The following is a 22,615-nucleotide window of genomic DNA, read 5'->3' as shown; positions in this document are numbered from 1 at the left end:
ATTCTTGGCACCATGAGCTATAAAGTAAAATAAGAGAGTCCTTTTCTTTTTTTTTCTTTTATTTATTTTTTTAAAAGATTTTATTTACTTATTTGACAGAGACACAGCGAGAGAGGGAACACAAGCAAGGGGAGTGGGAGAGGGAGAAGCAGGCTTCCTGCAGAGCAGGGAGCCCGATGCGGGGCTCGATCCCAGGACCCTGGGATCATGACCTGAGCCGGAGGCAGATGCTTAACGACTGAGCCACCCAGGCGCCCCAAGAGAGTCCTTTTCCTGGAAGGACTTGGAAACCAGTCAGAGGGACACCCAGAAAATCAATAACTATAGTTCAGGTCCGTGCAAAATGGAAGCTGGATGTTGGGAGAACATCCAATCACAGTAAGAAACTTTTCTAGAGGAAATGGTGCTTGCACTGAATTTTGAAAGACTGAAGGATGAGAACATGTTGGCCAGAAGGAGGAGAGAAGGCTATTTCAGGTAAAGGAAGCATGAATTTCTATCATTTCCACCCTTCTACCTTGAAAACCCTGAAATGCATTCTCTCCATCCTTGATGTCATTGCATTATTTCAGGCCTTCCACATTTTCTCCTAGAAGACGTTAATAAATGAATTCCCTAGAGGACTTCAGATACCCTGATAAGGTGAGACCCAGTGAGTGCAGAGAGGAGAGAGTTGTCACTGTACTATGGCAGACAGCAATGATGGCTTAATGGCCCTTTATCCATACCACAGCCCATCCAGGAAGTCCTATAAAAATGGTGACTGCGTTGGTCCCACTGCCTCCAAGACTCTCTCAAGCCTCCTTGCCTTCCAGCCTCAGCTCTGAACCCCCATATATACATTTATCAAGGGCGCATATTGATCTGCTACTAAGTTGGATTTTGGCTGACTTTGTTATGTATTGTTATTATGCAGGTATGACGCCATATGTATCACGTACGTCACTGGGGACCACATGGTCAACCTTGTAGAGAAATTAACCAGGGGACTAGAATTTGCTTTTTAGGGATTAGAAGTTATTCTTGTAAAATAAAGCTTTCAATTAATACAAGCATGATTATCATTCTCTTTCATTGTCATCCTAGCAACATCCAAAGTTATTTTCAATAAAAAGGGACTTATTTTAAATTTTGAGCAACTCACCACCAAATGATTCTATCCTTTCCAGAACAATGATGTGGATGGAATACTTGGGATGCATTTATCCTCTGACCTGGTATCATAGGAAAGGAATAAACGCTCCAGACAGGTGAGGTGGTGTTCCCAAAACCACACAGCAGTTTGGTGACAGAGCTGAGACTGAACCTGGGACTTCCAGGCCTTCTGGCTCTCAGTTCATTTTCCTTTCATCTCATCGTGCTAACCCTAGACTTTTCGTAGTTTATAAACACGCCTGATCCCTGCAGTTCCATGCATCTTGCCCAGATATGTACTCTTCAGTCATTTGCACAGGAGAAAAGAATCAGACGGTAGCTCAAATCACTGATTAGTTTAATCCACTTTAACATGCCTTCCCCTTCTTCATTACTAGCACCCTCACCACCTCCTCTTCCGCTGGCTTTCCAAAAGCTCTTCCCCACAGTAGAGGTGGGGCCACCTACCTGTCATTCTCCTGGTATCTTCATTGTTGCAGGACTCATACTTTAAAGTCTGATAAACAAAGTACAGCTTCCGTTGGTTTTATTTCCTGGGGAATATACCAAGGCTCAGCAGTGAGAATGGGAACATTTTATTTTCTTTTAATGAACCTGAAAGTTTTCCCCCCTTCTCTATTAACAGTAATCCGTGCACTATACAGCTCTTTCTGCAACTGTAGCTAAAATTCCTTGAAGGTATTAGTGCTCTAGTGATGACTCTGCATTGTGGGAGTAGTGATTCCAGAGCGGAGGGGAGAGTTGAAGCAAAGCTGAGATGGGTATCTCCAGGTAACAGAGCGCAGTGGAACCCTCACACCGTCCGGTATGCGGATATGTGGGCAGGGGGCAGAGCTCGGGGATGCTCAGTGGGAAATGGAGGGTTTCATCAAGCTCTCCTTTCAAACTAGAGTTCTAAAGATGGCTGGGGTCTTCTCCATAGACACACCAGCTGGGCCTTGATGCCACTTCACCTGCCCCTTCAAACAGGTGTGCCTTAAGGTCTCAGGCAAATGCCCAACCCTTCCAGAATAAGGTCAGAAAGATACAAGATCTCTCTCTCTCTCTTACACACACACCACATATACACACACAAATTAAACACAAAATGTATCTGTCCAACATGCCATGCTGAGACATATATTATAAAACTTGCAGGCAATCACTGAGTTCCTTAGAAACTCTAGAGTGAAGGAAAGAAAGCCAATGATAGTTCAGGTGAAGGATGTCTTGTTTCTGTTCCCTACAATGCCATTCAAGCTTAATTTAATTTCTTTCAATATGAATGTGTCCAATTTCACTTTTTTCTATTAGGTTAATCTACAAGATTTGACATAGTGGAGCTCACTGAAATCCTCTTTCAGGCCCATTGACCACAGTGCCCCTCCTTTCATTGATATAAGTTCTTCTTGAGTCATTGATGTGAACCCATCACACACCAATATTCAGTATGAAACAACCTTTCAATGGACGGGGTAGAAAGTAAAACACAGAATAATTATATTATTTAGAATTTATGAGAGCCAGATACTGTATCCAGTTACAGAGTAAATACCAATGGCATTATATCAGAACTCGAAATCATTCACAAGTGCTAGTGTTCTACAAAAAGAACACTTGGGATGGTTGAGATGTCCAAGTTCAGGCATTAACCTGAATGAAGACAGTTCCAAATGGGGATGGTATTTCCATGAGGATGTAAACATCAACAGGTCACTCCCAGGCCAGTTCCTTTACCAATACAAATTCTCACAGAGACAAGTTTGTAACTAGATATGTAACTTAGAGCCTGGGCAAAGAGCAGCTTGGAAGCTGACTAAATCCGTCAGTGCTACTTCAGAGTTTCCTTGGATTCTTTTCGTACGGCTAAGGAGCATGTTAAATTCAATTCATTTCTTTCTCTGCTCCTCTAGAGAAACAGAAAGAGAAATGGGGAGGAAAAAAATTTCCCAGAACTTGATGACCATATTACATAAAATTTCCAATTACACAAAATGTCCTCAGTATGTGAGGACAAAGTCTGAAAAAAGGGTAACTACAGAACACACAGTCATTGATCCGAGGGCAATGTTGGATAGTTTATCTTCCTGAGCAAAACTGCAATCGTAACGCCAGAATTCTGCCGCAAAGCCCCTGCTTACAGATATTTTATGGGTATGCCTTTTTATGACCCTGTATTAAACATTCTGTATCTGTGATCTGCGAAAATATAATAAAAAAGGTTTAGTAATATCACTTTAGAAAGAAAAGGAACAAATTGTTTGTTTGTTGTAATAATACAGCTTTTCTATTTTATGGGCTTGTTTAAAATAACAATGCAAATTATTTTTCAGTTTCATGAAGACAATTTCACTGGTCCTTATTTTTTCATTTTTCCAGATCTGAGTCCATATGCCAAATTACACAAAGAAGAGACTTAGCAAGACAAAGAGGTAACAACTTTTTATTTTCATTCATACTTGGTTTTTACTTTGTAATTTAAAATATAGTATTATTTTTCCTTCACTTGTTTAAACAGAGTCTCTCTTAAAAAAGGAGAAAATAATATTTCTTTGCCTTCTTTCTTACTCTTCTAGAGTCTAATTAAGAAGTCAGTGTGACTTAAATTTAAAGAATACTGTTAGGTTAATATAATGTCATAGCACACTAATCCTGAGTTGGCAATGAACAAATAAATAAGCACTTAGTCAACTGTGCTTTGCACAACCCCTTGTGCTAAGTATTGGACAAAGGGAGCTCTCAGACGATGTCCCAGCCCACAAGGAGCTCGCTGACTGTGGCAGGACAGACAGGTGCCACAGGCAGTAAAACATCTCACACCACATGATGCTAAGGGAGGGGGTGGACAGGAGAGACCATGTCCACATGAGTACAGGGAAGAGAGATCCTGACAATGAAGGAAGGGCCTCCTAAATGGACAACAGTGCAACTGATTCTTCAAAGAAGGAATTTATTTTGTAGATCAGTGGTTCTCACATTTTACATTGAACCAGTTAAAAATAGAGTCCAACTCTGTTCTGCCAAGAGAACCCTATAAAATATGTCCCAGATGTGACCCAGAAATCTGTGTTTTTAATAAGCCTCCCATCTGATCTTGATTCAAGTGGTCCCAGGACCACCCTTGGAGAATCATAAAGCAGGCAGATGGGGAGAGGTGGTGTGGGTAAGGGTGGCAGATCAGGCAGGAGAAACCATCTGTGAGATACAAGCAGGGCAGTGTGCACGGGCATGGAGCGACTGAGAAATTTGAGGGGGAAGATGGAAATGTAGGTAGGTGCCTGACCATGAAGGCCTTGCTCACCATGTGTAAGAGCATAAACTTGATCCTAAATGTGATGGAGAATCAATCTCAGTGTTAAAAAAAAAAAAATGAGAAATAAGATCAGATGTACTTAACTTTTCATGATAGTAACAAAGTTGAGGATCAATCCTTTCAATTTGATTAGTTGATCCTTTTTTTAAAAAATAAAACCATGAAGAAATGAGAAATACCTTTTCTGTTGTTGTTTTTAATGCAGACACTCACGTCGGAATACAGTGGTTTAAAGTGCCCACCAAAATTGCAAGAGGACCGCAGTGGCAGCCCATCTCCTGACAGATGAGGCCAGGTGGCCCCTGAATACCACAGACACCATATACAGTGATGCACAAGAAGAGCACCAACCTTCTGGATGGCACCATGATGGGTCCCTGCGCCCTGGATGAGACCACAGCTGGGAGGGGTCAGTCAGCATCACAGGGAGGCCCCCACGTAGAGTAGCCGCAATAGGTTACCATGATCAAAGCATAAAGGAAGCATCACCAGTGACCAGTCCCAGTAAGGAAGTCAGATGATCCATCCCACACCATGTAGGGAGCACACACACGGCATGTGGCATGGCCACCAGGAATGAAGGGCTGAATCTGCATCACCTCCCAGGGGAGCAACTATCTCACAGGACAGAGTTCCACAATGCAAGAAATGAAAAATCAGGCCGGGAATGGTGTGTACTTATGTCTGTGTCCTGACCATAGATTACTAGTAACTTTTAAAATTTCATACAAATGGAAAAAAAAATGAATTACCTTTTTCCATAAACTGATAATTTACTATTTCTATTAATGAATTATGGCAAAAATACATGATCAATAGTGTATTTAACCTAATGGAGCATATATTCTCTTTTATTTTTTTTGTCTGTAGGAGAACATCTACTTTTATTTAAACATGCATTAATTAAATTAGAAATAAAAATTTGAGGGGCGCCTGGGTGGCTCAGTCATTAAGCGTCTGCCTTCGGCTCAGGTCATGATCCCAGGGTCCTGGGATCTAGTCCCACATCGGGCTCCCTGCTCCACGGGAAGCCTGCTTCTCCCTCTTCCACTTCCCCTGCTTGTGTTCCTGCTCTCGCTGTCTCTCTCTCTGTCAAATAAATAAATAAGATCTTAAAAAAAAAAGAAATAAAAATTTGAATTACAAAATAAAAAATAAGTTTTCTTTTAAATTCAATTAGATTGTTACAATTTGAATAAAGGCTTGCAACTAAAATAAGATACCATGTGCCAAAGAGTTGTTTGGTCCTTGGCATGACTTCTAAATTCCTACTAAAGATCTAGCAAGAATTTGGCAAAGTAACTGAGCCTAAGGACTCTGGACTTCTGGTGAAGGTAAGTAAAAATTTTAATAAAAACCAAGTTGAGGTCAAAGTGCATTTTTAATGCATTTCCTCCAGCCTCCAATATAATTTATATCAACTGTAGCATCGCTAGGAACATAAGTCTGGTAAAAAAAAAAAAAAATACTGCAGGTCTGCAGAATTTATAAACCATCTACGTGCTCAATATTCCAGAACCTGGGGGGAACCTCTTCCCTTCAAGATGATGGCAAACAAAGACTCTTAAGCTCAGTTTAATGAAATACACAGTCTTTTTTTTTTTTTTTAAAGATTTTACTTATTTATTTGACAGAGAGAGACACAGAGAGAGAGAGGGAACACAAGCAGGGGGAGTGGGAGAGGGAGAAGCAGGCTTCCCGCTGAGCAGGGAGCCTGATGCGGGGCTCGATCCCAGGACCCTGGGATCATGACCTGAGCTGAAGGCAGACGCTTAAGGACTGAGCCACCCAGGTGCCCCAAAATACACAGTCTTTGAGTCTCATTAAATATGAGACCCATTGCCCCAGTGCCAAAGAGGGTGCTCTGTATTGTCTTTGCAGTTACATAAAGGCAATGTTGGATTAGCTGCTGACAATATTTGTAAATATCAAACACATCAAACATGGGTAGTTAAAGAGAGGTTTTGGCACTTTAAAAACTCAATCGCATTTCCCTTTGCTCCCCAGCAAGCATACCAGGCTTTCAAAACCTGGCCTTCTCACTGTCCAGCCAACCCAACCATGTCCTCATTTCCCCTGACCTCACCCTCAGCAGCTGCCCCCGACCCAGCCCCCGCTTCTAAGCTGATAATGCACTTCACGCCCAGACCCCCTTCCCCACCTGCTATCCCCGTGACTCCAAAGCCTGTTCCAGTGATTCCATCTTGGGTGGGTTCTCCCCTTTTCCTAACCACTGTTGTATCTAATCAGCACTACATTGCTTATTTGTGATAGTACTTCATATGCTTCTGCCTCTCTGAGTAGATTTCATAGGCTGGGACTTATTCATAAGTATTTTTAAAAATTGTTTTAAATCTACCATGGGAACTATGGAATAATATTGTTAGCAGTAGAACTGGGCCTACAAATCTTTGTCCCAAGGAGGATTTGTAAAGAGGAACATGACCCTGCTACCAAATTCCCCAGACCTTAGGACATTGTCCAGAAGGAAAGAGTACTCTGTATATGAACCAGAGAGCACTTTCATAGCACACAAGAGTTCATCCCTAGATGAGACATGCTGTCTTCTGCTTGCCTGGTTAAATGAAAAGAAAGTGGCACTTTTGAGAAGAAAAGAAAGACCAAATGATTTTTTGGTTCTAGTTCTAGCTCTTCTTATGGTTTATGAGAAGCACCCTAGTAGGGTGTCATGGAAACAACAGGTAGCTAATAATGATGGTCTTACCAAGCGTGAATCATCTATATATTGATTTCCCTAAAAGTTAGTCATGGATCAACTTATCTAAAAAGAAACTGATGAAATTATGAAGATACAAGCCAATCAACGCCAATTTAACAGCATTGACCTGGAAAACAATGTCTAGTTTTGAGAGGAATTAAACTAAAAAAAGTTCCAAAATGAGGACAGTCTTCCCATTTTCAAAACCAAACTAAAGACGGATCGGTGTTTACTGAGCACTTACTATACATGCAGCACCATTCTGAGGAGGGAGTGGAGGGGGCTTCTAAGAAGTGAATATCCCTCCCCTCAAGGAGTGGGCATGCTCAATCCCATGATTAATGGAAGTTATGAGAAGTGGTACCTAAACGGAATTTAGGATATCCACAGAAGGCTTTGTGGAGTCCCTTGAATATTTATTGGATTTTTCCTTTGGTAACCAGAACTAAACTATACACATTCTTTGAGCCTCTGTGGGGGCCAGGCACTGTTCTAAATGCTGGAAATACAATAATTAATAAAATAACAGTTGAACGAACTCCCAGACTGGACCTAAGAATGCACAAGCGTCACTCCATTACTTGCATACTAATAACACATTAAATGTACTTTGTGTGAATATTTGGTCTTTTAAAAAATCTAGTTCAATTACCTAGTTAAAACCTATAGTGGTCACAAACAGAGAATAGCAATTCCACATAAATGTCTTTTTGAAGTGAGAGAGAGAGAGGAAATAATCCTGAAAACATCTTCTGAGTACTGGGTAAACTAAGCAGAAGTAGACTGGGAAGAACTTTATCTAAATTCGTAGAAGAGGTCTCTGATGTGACGAGCACTGGGTGTTATATGCAACTGATGAATCACTGAACACTACACGAGAAACTAATGATGTACTATATGTTGGCTAATTGAATTTAAATTAAAAAAAAAGAAAGAAAAACAGGGACAGATAAAAAGAAAGGATAAAATAGGAATATGTAACAGAAATGCCATCAACAATAATCAGCACCGTGTATAGTGGGGTCAGAAAATGTATTTTAAGGGCAGACTGACATTGACAGTCCCTTGTGACTGACTTGACCTCACTTGACACATAAGTGCCAGGACAAGGCAGACTACTAAAGAGCCAAAGCCCCATTAACACAGATCCCAGCACATGTATATACTGTTTCTTACAATAGCTTGATTTCTTTTTTAACCTATGGTATAAAATTAGCATTTTCCCAAGTTATTGGAAACTCTGCAAACAAGTTAGTTTGACAAACTAGGAAATACAGATAAATAAAAAGAAGGGAAAACTCCTCCCATCATTCCACAAGCATAGAAAGCCCTCATTAATATTTTGCACAGATTCTTTCAAAGGTGCCAATTTATTTTTTTTTTGAAGATTTTATTTAATTTTTGAGAGAGAGAGTATGTGTGTAAGCGGGGGGAGGAGCAGAGGGAGAGGAAGAGGGAGAGAAGCAGACTCCCTGCAAAGTGGGGAGCCCATGCCCGGGGCTCAATCTCAGGACCCTGAGATCATGACTGTAGCTGAAATCAAGAGTCAGACGCTTAACTGACTGAGCTGCCCAGGTGCCCCGTCAAAGGTGCCAATTTAAAGAAGGGCTTGTCTCAAGAAAGAAAAGAATATCAGAAAAATACAAGAAGAAAGAAATCTGAAATTAGACCTACTCTATGGGACACATCATGTTAACCTCTTGGATAAAGGTTTTTATGTATATTTAAGTGAAAGTACTTACTCCCTAAAACATAATGATAGTTGCATCTGAATTTTATTATGTATATATTTATAATATATATATAACATATATATAAAATTCATGCACAGCATTTTTTTACTATAATTCTTCTCAGTTGGCCTTGTCATTTGTCCACTGTTGTCCCATGATAAAGGGTCCTTTCTGGCATTGTTAAGAAGGAGGAATACCGGGCGCCTGGGTGGCTCAGTAGGTTAAGCGTCTGCCTTCCTGTCTTCGGCTCAGGTCATGATCCCAGGGTCCTAGGATCGAGCCCTGCATTGGCTTCCCCTGCCTCTCCCTCTCCCTCTGCCTGCCACTCCCCCTGCCTGTGCTCTCTCCCTCTCTCTCATTCTCTAAAAAAAAAAGAAAAAAGAGGAAAGAAGGACGAATACCAAGCCGAACCCATTTAGATGAAGGCTATTTACTTTTACCCAGAAGAAATGTCTTGGTAGCTTGTGAACAGATCTTAGAGAAAATGCCACAATAGGACTAACTTTGTGGGGGCTATTCAAGTCCTTCACATTCACAGACACTCCTTGGGTTTAAGAGGTTACCTTTTTTCACTCAAGAAAAATTTCAGTGGAAAGATAGGCTTGGACATGGTAAATCAAAGCAGAATCAGGCAACTATGGTATCATTATATTATGATTAATAGAAGGGGTAAACTCAACAAAACTATAAGCTTATCTCTTACCAATATTATTAAAAGAACAAATCTTAGAATCACAGAATTAAAACTTATTTTTAAAGGTTAAAAAACAGGTACACATTGGGGCACCAGGCTGGAGTCAAAAGAGCATGAGACTCTTGATCTTGGGGTTGTGAGTCTGAGTCCCATGTTGGGTGTAGAGCTTATGAAAAAAAAAAGAGATAAACTTAAAAAAAGCTACATATTGCATTGTTTTCTTAGTATCAAAAACCTGGAATTAACATACACTAATGAAAATGTCATAGTCATACAGACAAACCACTATTTAGCTTTTAAATATTGTATTAAGGAGGGCACGTGTTGTGACAAGCACTGGGAGTTACATGCAGCTAATGAATCATTGAACACTACATCAAAAACTAATGATGTACTATATGCTGGCTAACTGAATATAATAAAAAATTTTTTTAAGTAAAAATAAAAAATAAAAATTGTATTTATTAGCATGAATAATTTAATTTATTAAATATTTATAAGTCCATATGTGAATGCATATGTATTAATGAGTATTAGGGGTCAGTTTTCCTTTTTATTTAACTTTACTTATGTATTTTTAAGTTTACCTAACTTGTATTAGTTTTATAATAAAAACATACTTGTAAAAAATGTCTAATAACACAGGAAAAGGATAATTTTATGATGGCAATTGGGGACAGGCAATGAAAAACTATATAGGATATAGTTAAAAACAGTATTTTCACTCATAGTAAAAATGGACTAGAGGAAAATATTTCAAAATATTTGTTCAATAATCATCCAGCCCATATTTATTAAGCACCTATTTCATACCAAGCACTCTTCTATTCCCTGAGTATTGAGTGGTAAAGCAAGATCTTTTCAGATGCAGGTAAATGCTGTGAAGAAAATATAACAGGCATAGTAATGGAAGTTAAGTGTAAGGGTTGAAGCTACTTTAGACTATGCAGTTAGGGATTGCTACTTCGGGGAAAGATATCTGGGATGGAACCTAAATAGTAAGGAAAACCAGCATGTGGAGATGTAAGGACACAGAGAAATACGTAATAATGAGGGCAAAGATCCCTCCATGAAATGAGCTTTTTAGAGCTGGGACACAGGGAGCAAGAAGGTGGGGAGACTAGTATAGGATGCATTGAGAGGAGTAGGCAAGGGTGAGATCATGCAAGGCCCGGGTGATGAGTCTGCATTTTATTTTAATTAATGAGAATTCATTGTAAAATTTTAAACAGAGGTATGACATCATCTGAGTACTTGCTGATGGAGTAGAGGTGAAGTTGGCGGGAGGAGGAGACATCAGGCATGACCCCAAACATGTAGAGCTACGGCTAGATGGTGATGCCATACTGTGAGGTTAACTAAGAGAGAGACACATCTCAGGGTGGTAGAATGTGGATCTAGAGAATGAAATGTTCATTCTCACCATGTTTTGTTGGACATGCCAAATGAAGGGCCTGGTGGGCAGCTGGGTATCTGAAGCTCGGTGAAGAGAATAAGACTGGTGAAAACAGGAATTATTGGTATATGAATGATGTTAAAAGCATAGTTCTGGATGGAATCACAAAAAAAGTAAGTGAAAATAAAGAATATTTGAGAAGAATTGATTCTGTCCCTAAGAACAGGCAGAGCAGAGAAGATAAAAAGAATAGTAAGTTATCAAAAAGACCAGGGGGAGATGATATCTCGCAAGATGACCTGAAAGACTATTTCAAGAAGGAGAAATAACCAATGTGCCAAATGCTGCAGAGAGGTCCAATAAGATAGAATTGAGAATTAACCATTGGGTTTGCAACATTAAGGTCATGGGGGACCTGGATAATGGCAATTTTAATACAATGGTGAAGAAGTAAGATCCATTTGGAGCAGAATGAGGAAAGAATGGGAGAGAAGGAAGCAAGAAGAGCAAATATAGAAAATTCAATTGTATGAAAGTTAAAGAAGTAGTAGTAGTTGGAAGGGAATTTAGGGTTTCATTAAAGGAGGGAGGCATGAAAGCTGACTGAAGGGGAAGGGATTAGACACAGGGCTCGCTCAAGTGGACGGGTTGCCCTTCATCTGTTGCAGCAAAAGGGAAGTCAGTGTAGTGGGACAGATGCGGGTCAGCTGGTGAACACTGTAGGGGATGAGTGCAGGAGCTTCCACATTTTATCTTTCCAATCCCAGTAGTAGTTATCTCTGATGGGCTGGATTATTGATGAATTTTATTTTGGTGTTACAATACTTCTTTTTTGTATTTTCTAAAGCTTCTCTAATGAATATATATCACACTCAGAATAAAAACAAACATTACTGGGCGCCTGGGTGGCTCAGTTGGTTAAGCGACTGCCTTCAGCTCAGGTCATGATCCTGGAGTCCCGGGATCGAGTCCCGCATCGGGCTCCCTGCTCAGCGGGGAGTCTGCTTCTCCCTCTGACCCTCTTCCCCCTCGTGCTCTCTATCTCTCATTCTCTCTCTCTCTCAAATAAATAAACAAAATCTTTAAACAAACAAACAAACAAACATTACTTATAAACCAAGTGGTGAATGAAACTTAAAACTACACTAGAAACATCTGAAGACTAAAAATATTTATGTTGCATAAGAGATTTATCTGAACACACATTAAAAAGAGGGAGTATTTTTATGGCATAATCTCTGCACTGTTCCAGCTCTCTAGCGATCAAATACACTTCCCTCCTTATCTGTTTCTATGAATTGTGTCTGGGACAAGGGCTCAAGAAAACGCACCAGTATTGTGACTCTGAAACTCAACCAGAAAACAGAACTTTTCTTTGTCACTAACTCAAGTCTAACACAAAACTGTCACATATACAAAAAAAAAAAAAAAGAAAAGAAAAGAAAATAGGTCTACATTATCCCAAACCCCCGTCTGCCTGGTCACAATTTTTTAACAAAATCACATCTTGTTGCTTTTCATCCAATTCTGCCTCAGGCAAAAGCATTTTATGATGTCATGAAACACACAGTTTATTGGTATAGATTCTATTTCCTTTTAATTGTTTTTAGATGAAATAGTGATGCCCTTTTCTTCGTTGGCTTCAGAATCCAAATAGACCCAATTTAGGATTTTGCAATAGCACCAAAATAATCAATGCAGAGAGGAAAAAGACAGAGATGCCAATATATACAACTTATTAACTAAAAAGCAGAAAGGGGCTAGGATATTCAACCATCACTTATTGTGAGTATCCATCACCCTATTCCTGCCATGGAAAGAAGTGGCTTGACACTCACTGAAATTTGCCTTTTTACATTTATAAGAGACTTTAGATGTTTAAGGTAGTTTAAAATCTGGCATACCATCAGGAAGAGAACATTACTGACCACAGCCACAAGCATTATTAGTTATCTTCTCAGTTGAGTAATAAATTATTGTTCCCAGTTTGAAAAGATTCACTTGGAGGAGCACAATTACACAGGTACTTTTCAGTTCTATTTTCCACAAATAGTTTTCTAAATTTCACTTTAGTTTGCTGTCGTTGTTAGAAATTTTAATGAGAAGAAACCCTGGCTGGTCAGACAAGTCATCTCTTCCATGAACACATGATCCTGAATTATAAATAGGGTGGATCTTCTGGGGGAAGGCAGCCACTGACAGAAAACCAGCAGCCCTTCTCCTTTCTTCTCCCTTTCCTTATGTTCTTTCCCACCCTCCTTTCATGTACCGAGATGATTTATTTTCCTTTTGGGTTTTTTTTTTCCCCACTAATGTGAATTTCCTCTAAAAAAAACAAAGCATCCTAGAAAGAGGCTATAGTCAGTTATGAGGGTTCTAAATACCAGCCTTCACCTCACCCGCGTTTGCGATAGACTACTCTCAAGATTATCTTTTATTATATGCAGAAGTTCTCACTTTGGTGGGGGTGAAGGCCTGTGTGTGTGGGAGGCGAGTTCTCTTGAGATTTGTATATGTGACGGCCTACATTCACCCTACCCTTCAGAATGACTGATGGGCTTCCTCCCCACTCCTTCCTTGCACAGCAAGAGAAAACTTGCTGATATTTACAGTGATGAAGACAAATGACCAAACATGGCAGTTTTCGTCTAGAGTCAATGCACAATTATCCTCTTATAAGCCTGTGGATTTTCCATGGCCGATTTTCAATCCCAGAAAGGTTTCTACTGATACGTCCTATCCTTCAGGGTCACTCTCCCCTCAATAGTCAGTTACTGCTCAGGGAATACCAACTATATTTAATACCAGATTAAGCAAAATATATAGGAAGATGAATCAGCAGGAAAAACCATGTTGCATACAAAACACAAAAAGTAGTATTTGGGATGTATCTCATAGTTTGTATTATCAGCACCACCACTTTGTAACTGAACAATGTCATGGAAGCATTTCAATGCTCTCTAAAAATCTTATGTGCATGTCCAATTCAGAGAAATGGGTTGGGTTATTTCAAGTGTTCTATAATTAATTATCTAATTTATAAATGATTCAAGGGAAATCTGTTCTTCTTCCACCCAACAGTCCTTATTTATTCATTTCAGCAGACATTAACAGTGCCGTGGACAACAGGAAAGAAACAGGGAAAAGAGGATTAAAACAGCTCACTTTGTTGCTTCCTAGATTTCTGATAGAATTCTGGTAAACGCAAGACTGGACTGGAAAATAGACTAACATAAGATTTCCCCATGTTCTACTTCGGAACTTCTTGTATGCACGTGTTCCTTGGCCTCCACCACGGTGAATAATCGAGAGCTAGCTAAGACCAAGGCAGATATGAAAATCAGTACATTTTCCGGGATCAACAAATTGGGATGGAACTAAAGGAAATGGCTAATGAGCCCAATTTTAACAATTTAGAAACTGTAGTGAAAGAAATTCAATTTGTTTTGACCTCCTCCAGCACTCACACTTATATCACCAACTTGGCACTTAGCATATGCTGGTTTGTGCCATTATTACTGTTAGTAACAATACCAGTTGGCATTTACTGATCTTCTACTGAGTTCTGGGCTACGTAAGGCACCTTACAATGTTTCTAATCTGTATAGCAACCCTTCCCAGTATTGTCATTCCCATTTTACTGACAAGAAGACAAAGGCTCAGGGATCAGTAATGTGCTCGATACCACAAAGTCTGCTGGATCAGTGGTAGCCTAAGGGTTGGACCCAAAACTGGCTGACCCCCAAACCCTCTCCACACAGTTTTCTCAATGGCAGGTGTAACCATTTACAGGTCACATTCTCTTTCCTAATGAGACTGGAGGCATCCAGTGGAAGACTGAAGAGGAGTCCCTAGGGGGACACAGACCTAGAAGTCCCATATCTTTGCATCCCTCATTGTTTCCTGCACAATGCTCAATAAGCACTACTGATTGTGTCTCCATTTTGGTTGGGGATTTTTGTTTGTTTTGGCATCATTTTTGTTTCTCTAGAAAGGCAACAATGCAGTTGCTGTATGAGTGCTTTTGTGACCAACAGAAGAGATTTTTTTTTTTAATGTATCACAACCTTGTGCTATCACTTATCAATGTCTAGTATACATACAAATCCACCCCAGGGGACCCTCGGGAACAGACCCAGGAGTGTAAGCAGCATTATCCCAAGTGGTCCCTGAGGTTGGCTGCCAACATGACGACTATGGTCAGAGTGTCTTGCTCTAAAGATGGATTTGTCAGGGGGACGGGCATCTCAATCTGTCACTACAAGTGGAAAGGCGATCTCGCCAGCTTGAAATGCAGGGGTCACTCTGAGCCCCTTGTGCAGAATAGAATGAAATGCTAACATACCAGGGTGTCAAATTTCAAAAGAGAAAACAACGTAGCTCCTCCCTGGATTACTCTGCCTCAATAATTTAGAACAAGTGGGTAGTCCCAAAGAAAAAATTGAAATTGTGTCTTTGCTTACAAAAATACGAAACGTTGTTTGAGTATTCTTGTTAATTTATTCAATGATTCTTACTTGGTGCACAGCAGAGACTTTAGTACAAAGCCTACTATCTTCACAGGCAGCCATGGCCGAGACAAGGGTCAACACCCAACTCAATGAATGCATGTTTACCTTAACTCGCTGATTGGTGACATGAGAACTGTTTCTCAGAAACGAAACATAAAATCTTGGAAGCTTTTGGAAACTATCACACCGCAGAAAGGGTCATTCTGGAAAGCTTTCTTGCAAAAAGTGTTAAAAATGACCAATGGACCATCCATCCATTTGGGCAATACTATGCACCCCTCCGACATTATTCAAGAAACAGACGGAGATGGAATAGATTCTTTAATTCTCCAAAAACTTTATAGTACCTTTTGGGCTTGATTTTTAGTAGAAAAAGAACAACCTCTCCATTTTTTAGTAGACAAAGGATTGTGCTTCAGCCTGGAGCTCTCCTGTCCCGCTCTGGCTGCACCACTGGTTTCCTAAGTGACCTTGGGTAAAGCACTTAACCTTCTTGCATTTTAGTGTGTCCAACTGTGAAATGCAAAAGATAATGACAACAATGTTAAGGCTTAGCACCTACGCACCTCACTGATGTGTTTCATGAATTCATCATATTGGGCTTGGAAGGGGCTTTTATGCTTTAAAAGCATTTGACAATAGTTAGCAAATTCCCACATTAATGTAACATATATGGTCCACAGAATTACCCGAGAGGTTTTGCAATGTAAGTGCATGCAGCTTACTTTGTGGGCAAGACATTAGGTAACATTAAAAGAAATACAATTGCTCTCGCTATTTACCCCAGGGAGGAACAGGGGAAAAAAGCAATTTTAAAACATCTTACCCAGTTTAGTGAGGATTATAAAAGTATCCAAGTAAAAAATCAGCCTCTGATAGTTTTAATGGGAGCTCTGAGACTAGATAATGGATGGCCAGTGAGGTGACTCTTCCTGTTATCCCGGAAGTCTGATCCTTGTCCCAATCCCCCCCTTCACCCTGTCACCATGCCCTCTCTCACTCTCCACCAGTTCACATTCTTCTCTCCCAACAAAGATGAAACTTCTAAGCAGACTTTCCGGGTTAGATAAACCCTGCTTCTATCATTCTATCCATATGGGGGAAATCTTAACTACTAAATGCAGCCTAATTATGTCTTGTTAGATCATGTAATACATTCTTAACTGTGATGAACTTTATGCTGATACATGACCCTGTTAGACTGTTAGCATGGGTGCTAAGCCCTGGGCCCCCACTTCCTGAAGAGTAGCATCCACCGAATATAGCACTCTCAGTTCGGGGACCATGCAATGAATGGCGCTGATTAGTTTTTAAGCAGTCTAGATATTTATCATGGCACAAGGTTTCCAAAAGTACATTGTCACAAATACATACTACTTGGACTCTACACATGTGACTTTGTGGATCATTTCAGATTCTATGTCCTTCATCATGAACACGGAAGTTGTAGGCAAACACCTCCTTAATGGAAATCTGTTCACTTTATGTGGCTCCTATACCTTCCTTGATCTGTTGAGTTTACTTTCCTTTTGCCCCATCTCTCATGAGTGATCTGCACAGTACCATATAAAGACCCCTCTTTGTTGTTTCTTACAGAAACAGAACTGCCAGCAAGTTTGTGAAGTCCTGATCTGTTCTTTGCTGTGGAAGGCTTTGTGGCATCTCTTCAAGTGGTTGTGGTTGACGCCCACATCATAAGTGGTGTGCAGAAGTCATTGAACAATGGCATTAAGACCTGAACACTAATGACTGGTCTAGGATACTACTATACAACTGTGAGGAATTGCTTTGCAAAGCTGATAGTTTCTTCTGTTTCTAGAGCCAAAGAATCTCTATGATGGAGCACTAACCTGAAAGTCAGGGGACCTGTGTTCTAGTCTCAGTGCCGCCCCTGAGCAGGAGCGGGTACTAGACAAGGTACTTCAGTTCCCTAAGCCAATGTTTCTTCAAAAGGGTTGAACTTGATGATCTATTAGCTCCCTATGAATCTTAAAATAGATATATAATAATATTATTCCATGACTTTTCATACTATGTATTTAAAAGATATATTAAAGGGGGTGCCTGGGTGGCTCAGTCAGTTGAGCATCTGACTCTTAATTTTGGCTCAGGTCATGATCTTGGGGTTGTGAGATCGAGCCTCCAATCAAGCTCCATGGTCAGTGGGGAGTCTGCCTGAGATTCTCACTCTCCCTTTCCCTCTGCCTTTCCTCCCCCATCTAAAACAAATAAATAAATCTTAAAAAAAATAAAAATTTTTAAATAAGAAAAATAAATAAATAAAAATAAAATATACTAAAGGAATGGAGAATTCTGTGGTTTTCTGAAAGAATGATTACGATTTTCCATGCAACCTTTGGAGAGCTGGAAAGTATAAACTGGGTGTTATATGCAACTAATGATTCATTGAACACTACATCAAAAACCAATGATGTACTATATGTTGGCTAACTGAACATAATAAATAAATAAATAAACTTCTATTTAGAGATTCACAAAACAACAACAAAAATCAGTCCACATAAATAAAACATGAAATTAAAAAGCAAGCACCAATTTAAATATAAAATAAAAACTGCTATTTCTGTACCAGAAGTTGGAAAGCTGGAGACAACAAATAAAAGAGCAATAACTAACAACAACCACAACAAAAAAACAGATAAAATAATGGAATAAAGAGGTTTCTATGGGGGACTCAGCCTCTTCTTCTACTTTTCTCCTTCCTATTCACTGATCCCAAAAGACGCAGGAACTGTTTCGGTATTTTTTATGCCCTGAATAGAGAGAATAGAGCCAATACAAGTACAAAGCAGGAAGGGAATAGGTACTTAAAAAGCCAGCTAGGGAACAAAGCAGGGTGGACAAAATCATAGTCTCTAAATGGGTGCATGGATGGATAAGCCTTAATAGGATGCCCAAAGGAGAGAGAGAGTCCTGGTTTGGCCAGTGGGAGGGTATTTCTCAGGTGTGTCTATCTCTGTGTTAACTCCGTCTCCACGCTGGAAAAACCTGATGCGGGATGCAATGAATGCAGCTTTGCTGGAGTGGTTAGGGAAGCAGACAGTCGCTAATGCTGGAATTACAGCCACATCTGTGGCCATGTCATTAGCTGTGAAGCCAAGTATCTGCCACGAGATTGCAACTATGATATGTAAACCGATAACAGCAACAATTAAAACGATAACACTACAAAGCCTTAAGAAGTCTTTAATTATTCATTTATTTGGAAAGTAAGGTTGAAGAGTACAGCTGCTAAAGATACAGCTTTTCCCTACTATTTCCTATTTATTTGGCTTTCGAAATTTTTCTATTGTTAATGTAATTCTCCTCCATGTTTAATGAACTCTGATGTTCCTGGAAGTCCTACAAAAAGATCGGTGTTAAATCCCAGTACTTCCAATTACATTAGGCATGTGAGCAAAATATTAGCTCTCTAAAACGCACAATCAACCCAAACTTCACTGGGATGAGGGTCATGCGGGTATTTAACACACTTGAACGTAGCAATTAAAATATAGTGCCTGTTGTGTGCCTCTGAATTTAGTCAACAAAAATCTGTGAGTCATACCACGGCACACTTAAACCACTCTGACACTTTACAGTCTAGACGAGAAAAAAGGGAATGAGCAAGATATATGATACAATCTGTTAAGAAATAATGTTATGTAGGCGGGACAGACTCCGAGCCATAAGCAAGAAGGGGAAAGGGCTGCCTTCTGATAGGGGATTAAAGAAAGACTCATGGCAGAGGTGGCATTTGAAGTGATTCTTAGTCTGGACAATGAGGGAAAATGACATTTCTAACAGCTGGGTCAGCACGACGGGTAAGTCAGAGGCAGGTGAGAGCAGAAGGAGCTTGGGAGATGGGGAATGGTGGCCACTAGATGAAGTCACAGATATGGCCATGGAGGGAGATGAAGGATGGGTTACGGGAGACTTGCTTGAAGAGTCTGGAATTTATTTGCAAGTCTAGAGATAAGTCAAGTTTTTTTGTTTTTGTTTTTGTTTTTGTTTTTTAATTTGGGAGCCATAGTTCATCACGCCCTTGAAGGATTATCTATCTGATGAGGATGGGCAGGATGGCTTGTGAGGGAAATCCCTGGAGTCCTCGTAGGGGGCTATAATGAAAGCATAAGAAGGGCTTGCTGAGGCTGTGGAGTGGGGGTGGTGGGAAAGGAGAGTGATATACTTCCTTCTATAACAGGGCCATCCAATACAACTTTCTGCTATAATGGAAACACTCTCCGCATTGTCCAATGTAGTAGCCACCAGCCACATATACCCAATATGTACTTGAAATGTGGGTAGTGTGACAAAGAAACTGAATTTAAAATTTTATTGAATTGTAATCAATTTAAATTTAAAGAGCTACATATATCTAGTGACTACCGTATGGACAGGCCAGTTGCCAACTAACAACTATCGCACAGGTAAGTTGTCAAAGAAATCAAGAGAAATAACATTAAAAATGTTTAAGTAGCACAAGGCAGAAATTCACATTACTTTTGATAGCTCTCCTAAAATTTTGGCATGAGTCACGTGCCTGTTGAAGGACATTTAGCAGTGACTTTCCAGAGGGCAGGAATATTCATTCCTCTTTCTATTTCTTAGTCCTAAGCACTGTAAGTACTCAAAGTAAACAATTTGGAATGAATACATGAATGGGTGAATGCATGAACACAGTGTCTATGCAGCTTGGAGTCCACCATTCAAAGAGTTGAATTTAGGAAAACATCTTAATAGGTGAAGTAGCAACTGTCGACTACCTCTGAAACTTCATTGCTTAACCGCTCTAAAAATCAAAATACTAGAGTGTATGAACTGAACAGCTGGAAGAACTGAAGTTTCATTTTCTTAGTGAAACTGGTAGTGTTATTTTTGCTCAAGGGCTTTAAAAGAGTCAAAGGATTCATAAGAATGGTAGAACCTTAACACCATGATACCTTTAGTTTAATGCTTTGAGAAATTTCCTGATTATAAAAGCAATATATGCTTTTTATGGAAACGTTGGAATGCATTAAAATAATAAAGGAAAAAATAAAAGTTATTCACAATTTTATAACAAAGGCATTCACTGTTGGGATATTATATTTCCTTTATGTCTTTTTTCTGTATCTATCTATCTACCCTTTTTCTCCAAATAAGGCAAATCTTCATAGCATGAACAATGTCCCCATTCTTCTAAAACAATCTTAATAGCTGCATAATATTCTGTCATGTGAAAATGCCATAATTTATACAACCATACCCCTACTATTGGTCATCTACATTGTTTCCAATATTCTAGAATGCTATTTGGCAATTTGTATCAAGCTACTTAAAATAGCTAGTAAGTACTTCTGGGAAAATATCTTAAGGAAATAGTCCTCCATGGGCATCAAAGAATTATTTATAATATTATAAGGCTGCTAAAAGGCTTTAACATCAAATAATAAAAGAATATTAGTAAATTATGTTACATGAATATTAAAACTTACAAAAGTTGTTTTTGAAAATTTTGAAATAAGATCAAAAATACTTATAAGAGTAAGTGAAAAACATGATATCGAATTACATAGGTAGTATAGGCACCAGTTTTTAAACCAAAACCAAAACCTATGCATGGAGAACCAAACAAACAAACAAACAAACAAGCATGGGAAACACATAGAAAAAATATTCACAAGGTTTTTTTTTCTTTTTAATTTCAGTATAGTTAACATACAGTGTTATCTTAGTTCCAAGTGTACAATACAGAAATATTAGCAATGGTTATCCTTAGCTGAGAGACCAGACAGTAATTATATTTACTTCCATCCCCAACATTTCCACACATTAAAAGCTCTGTAATAGATGTAATTGTCTGTTAAGGAGTCCATCGAGTGTTGTGGTTAAGACCTCAGAGTGCTCTGATGTTGTCACCATGTCCTCAAAGAAGACACCATGGTGACATCCATGTCATTTACTTAGGTTGTTTAGAACACTGTGAGACAAGTTTGTCCCTGTTCCTATAGAGAGAAGCAAGTGAGCATGAGCTCTAAGCAAACGGAGACTTGGGGACTTTCACCACAGTGCACGTTCTCATCCCTCTTCCGAGAGCGGCACAAGGACTTGGTGACCTTGCTGAAAACCTTGAACAACAATCATAGCATGTTAATTTCATCTGCTTCCCATTAGAAAGAAAACTCATGGTGTTACCATGTCAAAGAGTCTCAGGTCCCATGCAAGGGATTCTGCCAAGGGTCTCCCATAAGACCGTTCAAACACACTGGGCAGGTGGTATTGTTCACAGTCGTGACCACTGTGCTGGAACAGCTTCCCGTGTGAAAAGGCAGTAAGTATGGCTGAAGCATAATGGCCTCCAAAACCACTGTTACCATTTGCAGGACTCTTACCAGTGTGGCCTTTACGCGCTACCCATAAGGAGGACGCTGTGCTAAGCAGTTCCCTTTATTTTTTATCATTCATGCCGCCCTTTTGCAGATGAAGAAATATTAATTAAGAGCTTGTTAATATCCCTATTTTACATATGGAAAACTTGGAAGGGTAGAAAGGATAAGTAAGTTGGCTGAGGTCCTTTACTAAAAATGCATCAGCGGGTGCCTTGGTGGCTCAGTTGTTAAGCATCTGCCTTCGGCTCGGGTCATGATCTCAGGGTCCTGGGATCGAGCCCTGCATCGGGCTCCCTGCTCAGCGGGAAGCCTGCTTCTCCCTCTCCCACTCCCCCGGCTTGTGTTCCTGTTCTCGTTATCTCTCTGTCAAATAAGTAAATAAAATCTTTAAAAAAAACAAGCATCAGTGGTGGGATTCCAACCCAGGCAGTCTGCCTCCGGAGCCTGGCTCCTCTGCTTTCTCTCTCATCCCTATTCAGCTCCACCAAGCTCTTAACCTCTGCTCTGAACACTGTTTACATAATCAAAATGAAGTTTACATACTTACCTATTTGTAAGCCATTTCTAGCTAATGTGAACAATTATCCCACTAACATCAAAGTGAATAATAATTCACAGAACCCCCTTTTAATAGATATAGCTCACAAAACCAGAGATTCACTGGAGCAGTTCATTTGAATTAGGTTCTACAGTCATTTAAGATTTAATTTGAATAAAATTGGCCAAACTTACTGTATTACGGCA

At 39.7% G+C, this 22,615-nt stretch overlaps 1 protein-coding gene and 1 long non-coding RNA gene across 4 annotated transcripts in view; one reads left to right on the top strand and one right to left on the bottom strand.

Moving 5' to 3' along the window:
* LHFPL6 (LHFPL tetraspan subfamily member 6) overlaps positions 1-22,615 on the bottom strand; it is a 241,327-nt gene that overhangs the window by 121,164 nt on the left and 97,548 nt on the right. The gene's annotated exons all lie outside the window — the stretch shown is intronic.
* Positions 3,213-5,542, top strand: LOC141373070 (uncharacterized). The gene is made up of 3 exons (XR_012378701.1): positions 3,213-3,288; positions 3,514-3,566; positions 4,653-5,542. It is a non-coding gene; the product is annotated as an uncharacterized lncRNA (long non-coding RNA).

The sequence above is a fragment of the Callorhinus ursinus genome, unplaced genomic scaffold (genome assembly GCF_003265705.2).
Source record: "Callorhinus ursinus isolate GAN/ISIS: 27379988/994484 unplaced genomic scaffold, GSC_fseal_2.0 scaffold7, whole genome shotgun sequence".
Lineage (NCBI taxonomy): Eukaryota > Metazoa > Chordata > Mammalia > Carnivora > Otariidae > Callorhinus > Callorhinus ursinus.
The sequence above is the reverse complement of the archived record's forward strand: the minus strand, read 5'-3'. Positions and strand labels throughout refer to the sequence as shown.